The sequence below is a fragment of the Phocoena phocoena genome, chromosome 19 (assembly GCF_963924675.1).
Source record: "Phocoena phocoena chromosome 19, mPhoPho1.1, whole genome shotgun sequence".
NCBI classification, from domain to species: domain Eukaryota; kingdom Metazoa; phylum Chordata; class Mammalia; order Artiodactyla; family Phocoenidae; genus Phocoena; species Phocoena phocoena.
The window spans coordinates 51990204-52003395 of NC_089237.1; the positions used below are offsets into that span (position 1 = coordinate 51990204).

General features: G+C 45.8%; 1 non-coding gene across 1 annotated transcript; it reads left to right on the plus strand.

Annotated features, from left to right (window-relative positions):
* The first annotated feature begins 8621 nt into the window (after positions 1-8621).
* Positions 8622-8694, plus strand: TRNAR-CCG (transfer RNA arginine (anticodon CCG)). Its single transcript has one exon. It is a non-coding gene; the product is annotated as a tRNA-Arg (tRNA).
* Positions 8695-13192: the final 4498 nt, after the last annotated feature.

The following is a 13192-nucleotide window of genomic DNA, read 5'->3' on the forward strand; positions in this document are numbered from 1 at the left end:
GGATGTAATGTACAACATTATGACTATAGTAAAAAAAAAAAAAAAAAAAAGACTGTATTGGTATATTTGAAAGTTGCTAAAAGAGTAGATCCTAAAAGTTTTCAGCAAAAGGAAAAAAATGTTTTTTGTAATTATATAAGGTGATGGGGCTTCCCTGGTGGCGCAGTGGTTGAGAGTCTGCCTGCCGATGCAGGGGACACGGGTCCGTGCCCCGGTCCGGGAAGATCCCATGTGCCGCGGAGTGGCTGGGCCCATGAGCCATGGCCGCTGAGCCTGCGCGTCTGGAGCCTGTGCTCCGCAACGGGAGAGGCCACAACAGTGAGAGGCCCGCGTACCGCAAAAAAAAAGAAAAGGTGATGGATGGTAACTAAACTTATTGTGGTAATCATTCCACAGTGTATATGTATGTCTGTTAATTACATCTCAGTAAGACTAAAGAAAAAGTGTCCTTCAGTATCCTCATCTATTAAAAAAAACAAGTAAATATAAAATAAAATAAAATATAGGTTCTCAGGCCCCTTCCCCCGGAGATCCTAACTCAGTGGGTCTGGGGCAGAACTTGGGAATGTTTGAATATCCTTGACCTTCGCACTAAAAGGGACCTTAACAGAACATCCGCTGGTTTAGTTCCCTGGTCCAGATATTGCAGATGAGACTCAACAGAGCTGAAGTGATTGCCCAGGTTCACACAGTTACGTTTTCTAACCATTTAAAAACAGACACAAAACCAAAATACTTCTTTCCTCTGGGAAAGATGCGGGTTGGTCAGTTTTAAAATAAAAATGGATCATCCCTGCAAACCTTAAAGTCCATCCCTCCCTGCCCTGTGGAGACCACCCTTCTCCTGTTCTTTTGGGCAGGTCTAGCCACCCGGAAAATTTCCCCGCCGCCAGCTCCCTGCTACAGACCCAGCTCTGACTGCAGCCTTGACCCAAGTTGCTTTCTGAGCAGTGATGGAGACCAAATGGAGTCTGGCTCTGCTTCCCCACCCCGCTTCCTTGTGAGCACACAACTATCTCAGGCTTTAACTATGCTGCAAGAGGGACCTGGCAGCCTCCGGGCTCTCCCTCCCCGGGAACCGCCATCCCTCCCCCCCTCCCCTCCCCCTCCCCCCTCCCCCCGCCACCGCAGCTGCAGAACCTGCCGCCCCTGCCCGTCGCGGAAGATGGCTGAGCCGCGACGAGGCTGGGCACACACACACACAGCATTCTGGCATCACTGGCAGGGCCTTGTCTGAGCAGATGGAAAAATCTGAGGACACTCCATTCCCCAAATTCCTCTTCTGAGAGCTCTACCCCATCCCAGCCTCCGCAAGTTAAAGTCTTTTCAAAACGAGTTAAAACCCACCCACATATACACCAGTTTTCTTACTTCAGGTCCCAGGAGCGTGGAGAGCTAAGAGATGGATAGATCACCAGGGATGTTGTGTCTCCGGGGTAGTGGGGGAGGGATGTCTGCCTGGCTTCGCTGGTGAGGTCCCCGTTCCCCATCAGGAGGGCCCAGGGTCGTAGCTTCTCTGTGTGCGGGGCGGGGGGGGGGGGGGGTGTCTTCGCCACAGCCTCGCCCCAAGAAGGCCTCAATGTCGCACGTGGTCCTGGAGTCCTTGCCAGCCACCGGAGTCACAGACCCGGCTCCAAACCCTGGCTTTCCGGCTGCGGGATGGGAACGCTGAACCCCTCTGGAGCTATTTCCCCATCTGTAAAATGGGGATGATGGCATCTACTTCACCAGGTTGTGGTGAGAGGCTGGGGGCCAAGTGGTTGGCACAGAGCTGAATGCTCAGAGAATGGCAGCGATGATCACTTCCTGAGCTCTCCTCTCCCCGGCTTCCCTTTGCCCCAAGGGATGCCACCAAGTACACCAACATGGGACCTGGACTGCCGCCATCATAGAGCAAACAACGGCCATCCAGAAAGAATTGATTCAATTAAATAAAAATGTACTCCACACACAAACAAAAGTAATAATAATAATTTTTCACCACACCCCTTCCAGCATTTAGTGTTTCTAGCTATTTTGATAATGGCCATTCTGACCAGCGTGAGGTGATACCTCATTGTAGTTTTGATTTGCATTTCTCTAATAATTAGCGATGTTGAGCATCTTTTCATGTGCCTCTTGGCCATCTGTATGTCTTCCTTGGTGAAATGTCTATTTAGGTCTTCTGCCCATTTTTTAACTGGACTGTTTGTTTTTTTTGATATTGAGCTCCATGAGCTGTTTGTATATTTTGGAGGTTAATCCTTTGTCTGTTGTTTCATCTGCAAATATCTCCTCCCATTCTGAGGGTTGTCTTTTTGTCTTGTTTATGGTTTCCTTTGCTGTGCAGAAGCTTTTAAGTTTAATTAAGTCCCATTTGTTTATTTTTGTTTTTATTTCTGTTACTCTAGGAGATAGGTCAAAACAGATCTCGCGGGCTTCCCTGGTGGCGCAGTGGTTGAGAGTCCGCCTGCCGATGCAGGGGACGTGGGTCCGTGCCCCGGTCCGGGAAGATCGCACATGCCGTGGAGCGGCTGGGCCCGTGAGCCATGGCCGCTGAGCCTGCACGTCCGGAGCCTGTGCTCCGCAACGGGAGAGGCCACAACAGTGAGAGGCCCGCGTACCGCAAACAAAACAAAACAGATCTTGCTGTGGTTTACGTCAAAGAGTGGCTTTCCTCTAAAAGTTTTATAAAGCAACATTTTTTAAGGCATTGTCAGATTGATGAATTTTCTCATAGTTGTCTTGGTTGGTGAATCTGTGATTAGAGGTGAGGTTGAAGTTTTTTTTCATATTTACTGGACATTTGTATTTCTTCTTTTGTGATTTTCCTATTCGTGTCCTTTGTTTCTTTTTCCTATATTTATACATTTAGTCCCTCTAGAACAGTGCTGTTCAATTTGGTAGCTACCAGTCACAAATGGCTATTTACATTTCAATCAATTGAAATAAAAAATTCAGTTTCTCAATGCACTAGCCCCACTTCAAGTGCTCGATAACCACATGTGGCCAGTGGCTACCATAATGAATAGCACAGATATAGAATATTTCCATCATCAAAGAAAATTCTATTGGACAGCACTGATCTAGAATTTATTTTGTGAATGATGGGGAAGGGTAGGGAACCCAACTTTTTTTTCAAAATAGTTCAGGTAGTTGTTGCAGAAACATCTTTTGGATAATCCACCGTTTTGATCCTGATTTGAGACATCACATTTAAAATATTTATAAGTCTAGGGACTTCCCTGGCAGCCCAGTGGTTAAGCCTGTGCACTTCCAGTGCAGGGTGTGCGGGTTGGATCCCTGGTCGGGGAACTAAGATCCCACGTGCTGCATGGCATGGCCAAAAAATAAAACTAAAAAATAAATAAATGGAATAAAATATTTTATAAGACTTGTAATATATACCTGGGTCCATTTCCGTATTTCCTGCTGTATTCCTTACCTTTCTAATCCCCACCGGGACCACACGGTTCCGACCATTGTGATCTTATATTTTAATATTTAGTAGAGTAATATTTTTTTCTTTCCTCACTATTCTTCTTTAAAAGAAAATCCTGGCAATTCTCACACTTATTTTTTCCAGACAAACTTTAAGGTCATTTTGTAGTTTGGAATTAGACTTATATCTGTACAATAACTCAACTCGTGAAAGGCCTTTCTCTGGCCCCCTGTTTTCTAAACTTCTTCGACTTCCCGTCGAACTCTGCATTACCACTGGACTCAGCTGCTTGTCCTTCCACGGTGTCCCTGTGCCCTGTGTTCTTCTCCTGGAACTCTCTCCTATGGTCCACTTGGGCCTTTGGCTTTTTCTCTCAGCTCACAGATCCCTGATGCCCCCTGGGCAGAGGTGGGTACTTCTTCTCCTGTGTGTACTTTGTACACTCCTACCTTGGAACAATTAACTTATGATTTTGCATTTGTTTACAAGTCTGTCTTCTCACCACGAAAACCAATTTGAGGACGAGGACTGTGGCCTTCCAACTCCCCATAACCTACCGCAGTACTTTGGCTCAAGGCTGCTAGTTAGCAAAAACGTCTTGGGTCAAAGAGCATAACTCCGGCAACGCTGGCAAAGTTGGCCATGGCATGCCGTGGACGGCTTTGAACCCAGATATGGGTGGGCTTGGAACTAGCTTGGGCTGAGACAGAGCTGTACTGTGTTCATTTAATCTGGCAGTGATGCGATAACTGCATTGGAGCCGGGGAGCAACAGAAAGCCAGGAGACTAGTTAAGAGACCATTATAAAGTTCAAGGCAGACAGAGTAAAGGCCTAAATAAGGGTGGTGACTGGGGCTTGGAAAGGAAGGGACATTGCTGCAGGATGACGCAGGGTTAGAATTGTCAGGAGACTGCGGGCAGACAGAGCTAAAACTAAAAGGATCTTTCTGCAATTTAGTCTCATTGAATTTTCAATACGCTTAACGTTCTGTGTCATTCACAAATATTACAATGAGATCTTACTGTAAAATCTAAATGAATTATAATGTCACTGATGATTGTTCTAGAGCTAGCTGAGTTGCCTCAATCAAGGCCCTTAATCTCTCTGTAACTGTCTCCTTGCCTATAAAATTGGTATTGTCACGGTACCTCCCTTAGGTGGTTGTGGTGAGGATGACGTGAGTTAACAGTTGGGATGTGCTCAGGGCAACACCTGGCACAGAGTAGGTGCTTAATAACTGTTGGCTATTTTAAAAATTAGTATTCAGGGACTTCCCTGATGGTCCAGTGGGTAAGACTGCAGGCTCCCAATGCAGGGGGCCCGGGTTCGATCCCTGGTCGGGGAACTAGATCCTGCAAGCATGCTGCAACTAAAGATCCCGTGTGCTGCAACTAAGACCCAGTGCAGCCAAAATAAATAAATTTAAAAAAAATAATTTGTTCGATTCAAAAAAAATTAGTACTCATACATTTCCATGCAGAGAAGAACCCATTTATCCCTGCCCCTAAGGTAGCTCCCTACTTGTGACAAAAGCGACCAGTCATCCAGTGACTCGTGGAGCTGTATGTGGGGAACTCATCAAAGGCTTTTTGAAGGATAAAGTCTATTACAGGTATGCACTCGGGAAAGAAACTGTCCTGCCCCTATTAAGTCAGGTTTGTTCAAGGTTATCATTACCTCTCTCTGTTCCTTGGTGTAACTGGGAACAACTGGTCTCTCTGTTTCCTTTGAGATGCAATGCACATGCAGTTAGGCAAAGAGTTCTTGGGGTGTGTAGGGTGTGACTGGGGAGGAAGGACCATGCAGATGGAGAGTAAGGGGAGGCCACCCCAAGCGAGACCCACTCACGTCCCAGGAGCAGGGCAGGATGCTGGGACGATGGTTCCCATCGTCCACAGAGAGAATGTGAGTTAAGAGGGAGGAATTAGAATTTGAAGCTATCTTGTTCTTCCCATCCACAGAGCAGGATGCAGGAGGAGCTGTGGCTCCCCATTAGCCAGAATCGCCTACTGCCAGAGGATTTTAAAATCGTGAGAGTTCAGGGAATTCCCTGGCGGTCCAGTGGTTAGGACTCTGCGCTTTCACTGCTGAGGGCATGGGTTTAATCCCTGGCCAGGAACTAAGATCCTGCAAGCCGCACGGCCAGGTCAAAAAAAAAAAAAAAAAAAAAAAAACATGAGGCTTCAGGTCAAAGGCGTTTCATCCTGGACAATGCTTAGTGGACTCCTTGACTCCTATGGACCAAGCACAGCTATTGGCTGTGGTGGCTTCATTTCACATTTTTACCATTCATCCTGCCATCTTGCCCATAAAGGAAGTGAGATGTGTGTTTTTTCGTTTTGTTTTGTTTTGTTTGTGGCTGTGTTGAGTCTTTGTTGCTGCACACGGGGTTTCCTCTAGTTGCGGCAAGAGGGGGGCCACTCTTCATTGCAGTGTGCGGGCTTCTCATTGCGGTGGCTTCTCTTGTTGCGGAGCACGGACCCTAGGCTCGCAGGCTTCAGTAGTTGCGGCACGCGGGCTCAGTAGTTGTGGCTTGCGGGCTCTAGAGCACAGGCTCAGTAGTTGTGGCACATGGGCTTAGCAGCTCCGTGGCACGTGGGATATTCCCGGACCAAGGCTCGAACCCGTGCCCCCTGCACTGGCAGGCTGATTCTTAACCACTGCGCCACCGGGGAAGTCCGAGATGTGTGTTTATTATAGCTCTTATATCTTGAGAGAAGAAAGTGGGCTATCCCAGGATGTCTGTTACAGATTTTACCATCTTGTTCATCACAAAAGTGAATGTAGCATAGAGTTCATTATTTTTTCTTTCCTCTTTCCCAGAGAGAGGGTGAGGGTTGACAACGCCTTTCTCAAAGCCTCTATGGGTCCTTCTTGTGACTGGGGGTTAAAATGGCAACGCCTGAAGCCTAGTCTGTTGAGCTAGCCTGGAACTCTCTCTCTCCATCCACCCGCCCTTGCCTTCAGCCTTGTCTGTGTCAGACCTCCAGGAGGGATTCTGAGGTCTTTGATGAGCATCGCCATGTTTGTGAAGGGTCACGCTAACAGTTAATGCCTTTGTGCTGGAACAAGGTCTCCACTGTGTCTCTCTGGGTGAAAACAAAAATCCCTGAGACACAGAGCTGACTTCCAGAAAAGACTCCCGTGCTAAGTCAGCCAACAGACTCCGGAGTTAATCAGAACCAGATGTGAGTTCTTTCACTGAAATATATGGCAGTTCACAGATTTATTTTTTGAGAGCACCTATAATAACAATTAAAATCATAAAATGTGTTTTCCCTAGATATTTTTTCCTAGTCAATCGAGCAATCGGGTCTGATAAGTTGGGGCTAACGCATGCCAAAATCAACATTTTTGCTTTGTTAGAAATTTGCAGAATGAGTCTGTCTGCGGAGGTGTGCTCTGGTCAGGCCAGGGACAGCTGGCATACAAACAGTTCCTTAAAATATCCTGTGGACGCAGGAATGATAAGCAGACTCCATGGGTTCGTGGCTGAGAAGTGGAGGAATGCCTGGCTGAGAGGCACAGGGTGAACGGCATCAAGCATAATTCACGTAATGTGGCAGACCCTTCCTGGGTTTGAAAAACAGTCTACAAAGAGTTCAGAGGCTGCCAACAACTTTCTCCATCCCGGCAACGCTGCCAAAGTTCAAATGCTGGCCTCAAGGCCACTTCTAGGAAGAACGACTCGCAAATTCCCAGGGCCGTTCTTTCATCTGAACTCTCCCACCAAGACACGTTATGCTTTTGGAGACGCGGTCAGGCCCTCCTAGGAGCCAGTCCTCTGCCTCTGAATAGCTCCCTCAGCCAGGTGCTGCCAACCGTCCCCACTTGGGTCCCGACTCCACGGAAAGTGGCCTGGCTTCCAACTCGGAACGCCAGCGAGCGGGGGCCTCTGGCCCTGGGATCACCCTCTGGCCCTGGGGCTCGTTCCGTTACTTGCTGGTAGCCATTTCCGCTCCAACACATCCCCTGTTTCCCAGCACAAGACTCCCAAGGCCCTCTGGTCATAGTTTCTTTTTTGTGTTTTGTTGTTTTTGTATCCACTAGTGTCTTCGCCGCCTAGTTTCCATTCTCCCTGCTTTTGGTAACAGCCACCCATTTCCATGTGGAGAAATCTCTCTCCCCACTCAGTCCTGAGTTCCCCTGCGGTTGATAACACCCCCTCTGTCCCCACCATACACACCCCCTGGCACCTTGGGTGGTACATGCCCTAAGCTTGGCCAAAGGATAATGGTAAATCAGTAAAGGCTAAAGATCAGCAGAGGTTTTAGACTTCAGGTTCTTTCTTTTTAAAAGTTAGTTTTTAAAATATTTAATCCATTCACACGGTTCCCAAAAAAAGTAAAGAAGGGAAATAGTAATAAATTAGGAAATTATGAGTCCATAATTAAAAAATGAGTAAATTCAAAATTCGAGACAGCACAGGGTATTTACATAGTCTCAAAGTACAAAATCCTCATTCATTACAGAGGGGAAAAGAGTAACTTTACAGTGGAGAATCCTGGCAGACGCCACCTTAAAAAAGTGATCAAAGTTAATGTCATCAGGAAGGGGACAAATCGAAATCACGTGCCACCGGATAGACGGCAATGAGAAGATTATACATCACTTCTGTGATATTCCTGCCCGAGATTCATAACCTGAATTTAATCAAAGAAACGTCAGACAGCAGGGAGGGAGGTCCACGAGGGAGGGGATGTGTGTATGCATATGGCTGATTCACTTCGCCGTGCGGCAGAAACTGACACGGCGCTGTAAAGCGATTGTACTCCAGTAAAAAAAAGAAAAAAGGAAACATCAGACAAACCTAACTTGAAAGACATTCTATAAGATTGCAGGCCTGCATCATTAAAAAGTCGACAGGGAACCCTCCTCCACTACTGGTGGGAATGTGAATTGATGTAGCCACTATGGAGAATATATGAAGGTTCCTTAAAAAACTAAAAATAGAGCTACCATATGATTCAGCAGTCCCACTCCCGGGCATTTATCCAGAGAAAACTCTAATTCGAAACGATACATGCACTCCAAAGTTCATGGCAGCACTGTTCACAATAAGGCCAAGATATGGAAGCAACCTAAATGTTCATCAACAAATGGATGGATAAAGAAGATGTGGCATATATGTATATCTATATATGTACAGGCACATACACACAAGGGAACTACTCAGCCGTAAAAAAGAATGAAGGGACTTCCCTGGTGGCACAGTGGATAAGACTCTGCACTCCGAATGCAGGGATCCCAGGTTCGACCCCTGGTCAGGGAACTAGATCCCACGTGCCGCAAACAAGAGTTCACATGCCACAACTAAGGAGCCCGCCTGCTGCAACTAACACCCAATGCAACCAAATAAACAACTAAATATTAAAAAAAAAAAGAATGAAATAATGCCATTTGCAGCAACATAGATGGACCCAGAGATTATCATACTAAGCGAAGTAAGTCAGAGAAAGACAAACATCATATGGTATCACTTATATGTGGAATCTAAAATATGATACAAATGACCCTATTTACAAAACAGAACCATATTCTCAGACATAGAAAACAAAATTATGGTTACCAAAGGGGAAGGAGGGGGTGGAGGGATAAATTAAGAGTTTGAGATTAGCAAATGCAAACTACTATATAAAAAATAAACAACAAGGTCCAAGTGTATATAGCACGGGGAACTATATTCAATATCTTGTAATAACCTACAATGGAAAAGAATATGAAAAAGTATATATATATATATATATATATATATATAAAACTGAATCACTTTTTTGTACACCAGAAACTAACACAACGTTGTAAATCAACTATGCTTCAATTAAAAAGAAAAGATTACTGGCCTATAATCTATATGATCATGAGGGCTGGGGAAATACTAAGAAACTATTCCAGAATGAAGGAGACTGAAAGAGACATGACAACTAAAGGTAACACATGATTATGAACTGGATCCTTTTGTTTCTATAAAGGACATTATTGGGACACCTGAATGGTGGAAATGTATCAATGTTAATTTCCTGATTTTGTTGATTATATTGTGGTTATGTCAGAGGAGGTCCTTCTTGCAGGAAATCCACACTAAAGTACTCAGGGGTGATCAGGAATCCTATCAGCAACTGACTCTCAAAAGGTTCGGCGGAGGGGAAGGTATTTTTACCATACTTGCAGCTTTTGCATAAATCTGAGATTGTTTCAAAATTTAAAAATTGGTTTAAATTACCTAGTAAAAATTTTGCCTCGAATCCCTGACCCCCATCTGGCTACCCCTCCCCAATAACAGGTAACCATATAGCCTGATGTATCCTTTAGAGATTTTCTTTCTAATGTATATATAAGAATGAATAATCCAAGGACCACAACTTAAGAGGAACTCTACAATACAGGGATCTCTGAATCACAATTTGCTAGAGGATCTTGAAACCTTGCCAGGGCTCCAGACCCAGCTCTGGGTACCTTGTCCCTCAGCCCCATAGCTCTTGGGGATGCCCAGTCTGGGGGTGCGGAGCCCCCGTTCTCATGGCTCACCTTACCAGGACGGCAACTTGCATTCTTCGTCCTCTTTCTCCTCTCATCAAAAGTGATTCGGCTTTAAGGGGGAGGGGGTTGGGGGAGGGGTGGAACGGGAGGTTGGGGTTAGGAGATGTAAGCTTTTATAGAGAGAATGGATAAACAACAAGGTCCTACTGTATAGCACAGGGAACCGTATTCAACATCCTATGATAAACCATAATGGAAAAGAATATGTAAAAAAGAATGCATATATATGTATAACTGAATCACTGTGCTGTATGTACAGCAATAATTAACACAACATTGTAAATCAAGTACACTTTAATTAAAAAACAAAAAAGAGGGACTTCCCTGGTGGCACAGTGGTTAAGAATCTGCCTGCCAATGCAGGGGGCTCGGGTTCGAGCCCTGGTCCGGGAAGACCCCACATGCCGCAGAGCAACTAAACCCATGTGCCACAACTACTGAGCCTGCACTCTAGAGCCCGCACGCCACAACTACTGAGCCTGCGTGCCACAACTACTGAAGCCCGCACGTCTAGAGCCTATGCTCCTCAACAAGAGAAGCCACCACAATGAGAAGCCTGTGCAATGCGAAGAAGAGTAGCCCCCGCTCGCCGCAACTAGAGAAAGCCTGAGCGCAGCAACAAAGACCCAACGCAGCCAAAATAAATAAATAAATAAAATTATAAAAAGAAAGATAAAATTAAAAAAATTTTTTAAAAACCAAAAAGGGAATTACAAAAGGTAAAAATGAAAAACAGAAGTCACACAGCTTTGCAGAAATAAAATGATTCTTGCTCAAATAGCTCACCCACCCAAGCCACCCACCCGTGGGAAACATATAATATGTCAGAAGCTCATTTGGGGACATTTAGATTTTCTTTGAGGCTGATACTTCAAATGTTCAAAATGTTCAGTGCACCCAAAGCTTCATTAACATTGGTTTACTTCAAACAAATACAATCACCAGTGAATACATTTCCATTCTAAGTAAAGACAGAGAACTAAAGAGAGACACGGGGACTGTGAGGAAGAGAAAAAGGCTGAGACAAAATTTCAAGCAGAGGCCAGGCACCATGGGGGTGGGGGAGGGGAACTGTTGTGTCTCCTGGAAATACTGGTCTCCAGTTAATGTTTTATACGCAAACTTGGGGGCTTCGCTGGTGGCGCAGTGGTTAAGAATCCGCCTGCCGGTGCAGGAGACAAGGGTTTGAGCCCTGGTCTGGGAAGATCCCACATGCCGCGGAGCAACTAATAAGCCTGTGTGCCACAACTACTGAGCCTGCGCTCTAGAGCCCACGAGCCACAACTACTGAAGCCCGCGTGCCTAGAGTCCCTGCTCTGCAGCAAGAGAATCCACGGCAATGAGAAGCCCACACACCGCAATGCAGAGTAGCCCCCGTTCGCCGCAACTAGAGAAACCCCGCGTGCAGCAACGAAGACCCAACGCTGCCCCCCCAAAATAATAAACAAACAAACAAATAAAATAAAGTTCCCTTTTTAAAAAAAACAACCTGGCCCGGAAAGAGGGACTTTCTCCTTTCAACATGGAATCACAGAGGCCTTTCCCCATAGCTTCTTCTACAGCAGAGCTTTTTCCTTATCACATCCACTGTCATTCCTCATCTCTCAATTCAAGAGCTAAATTATTGTTCCCCAGGAAGGAATTCTGGGAGCACAAATTCTCTCCAGGTGGAGGCCCATCCATAGGACAGGCTCTTTACACTTGGCCTTTTACAAGTCCTCCTCAGACACAGCCTGTTACTTGTTTTTGGTGGGGGGCGGCGGTGGTAGTGGTATTCTTTTTCCGATTCTCTTCCATTATAGATTATTACAAAATATTGAGTATAGCTCCCTGTGCTATACAGTAGGTCCTTGTTGGTGATCTATTTTATGTATAGGAGTGTGTGTAAATTAATCCCAAAGTCCCCCGGCTCCCTGCCCCCAGCCTGTTACTTTTTCAGTGCACAGTTCCTCTCTGTGGCCCTGACCATACCGGGCTCCACTGAGGCCTCCTGAGTGCCCTGGGGGTTCACACAGCTGTCAGCCCCTGGCTTGGAATGAACATGGCCTTTCAGAAACCTCGCTCCTTAAGGAAGCAGGACCTTTTTTGTTTACTTACTTATTTAACAAATGTGTCTGAGATGCCCACTGCGTGCCTGGCACTGGCTCAACACTGAGGATGCAGGGGGACAACAAGATGGCGCCCACGCTCTGTTGAAGGACATGGGAGACAAAGATTTAAATTACACATTTAAGTATGTAATTACAATGGTAGCAAGTGCTAGGAAGTAGACATCCAGGAGGCAATGACAAAGCGTATCATACTGGAGGTTCCTGAGACTAAAGAAGAGACATGTGAGCTGAGGGAGGACGATGAGTGGGAATTAACCTGGAGAAGAAGTGGGGGGGGGGGGGGAGGTAAATGTGTAATCACTGAAAAGTGTTCAACAAAGAAGGTCACCTCACTTTTTAAAATAAATTTATTTATTTTTGGCTGCGTTGCCGCACGCGGGCTTTTCTCTGGTTGCGGCAAGTGGGGGCTACTCTTTGTTGCGGCGCGTGGGCTTCTCATTGTGGTGGCTTCTCTTGCTGCAGAGCACGGGTTCTAGGCACATGGGCTTCAGTAGCTGTGGCAGGTGGGCTTCAGAAGTTATGGCTCGCGGGCTCTAGAGCGCAGGCTCAGTTAGTTGTGGCGCACGGGCTTAGCTGCTCTGCGTCACGTGGGACCTTCCTGGACCAGGGCTCGAACCCGTGTCCCCTGCACTGGCAGGCTGATTCTTAACCACTGCGCCACCAGGGAAGTCCCTCAACTGACGTTTTTACCAGAGCATTCTTAATAAGAAGATAAATAACCCAGTTTTAAAACTGAGCAGAAGATTTAAATAGACACTTCCCCGGAGAAGATACTTGGCTGGCAAATAAGCACATGAAAGCACGCTGAATCAACATCGTCAGACATTAGGAAAATACAAATTAAAACGAGAATGAAATATCCCACTAAAATGGCTATCATCAAATAGACTGACAATACTAAGTGCTGGCAAGGATGTGAAGAAACTGGAACCCTCAGTCCCTGCTGGTGGGAATTTACATAAAGCAGCCACCTTATGAAACAGTCTGGCTGATTCTTAAAATTTTTAACATAAACTTACCATAGGACTCAGCAATTCTATCCTTAGGAATATGCTCAAGAGAAATTAAAACATAGAAATTCTTTGTCCACACAAAGACTCGTACCAAATGTTCACGGCA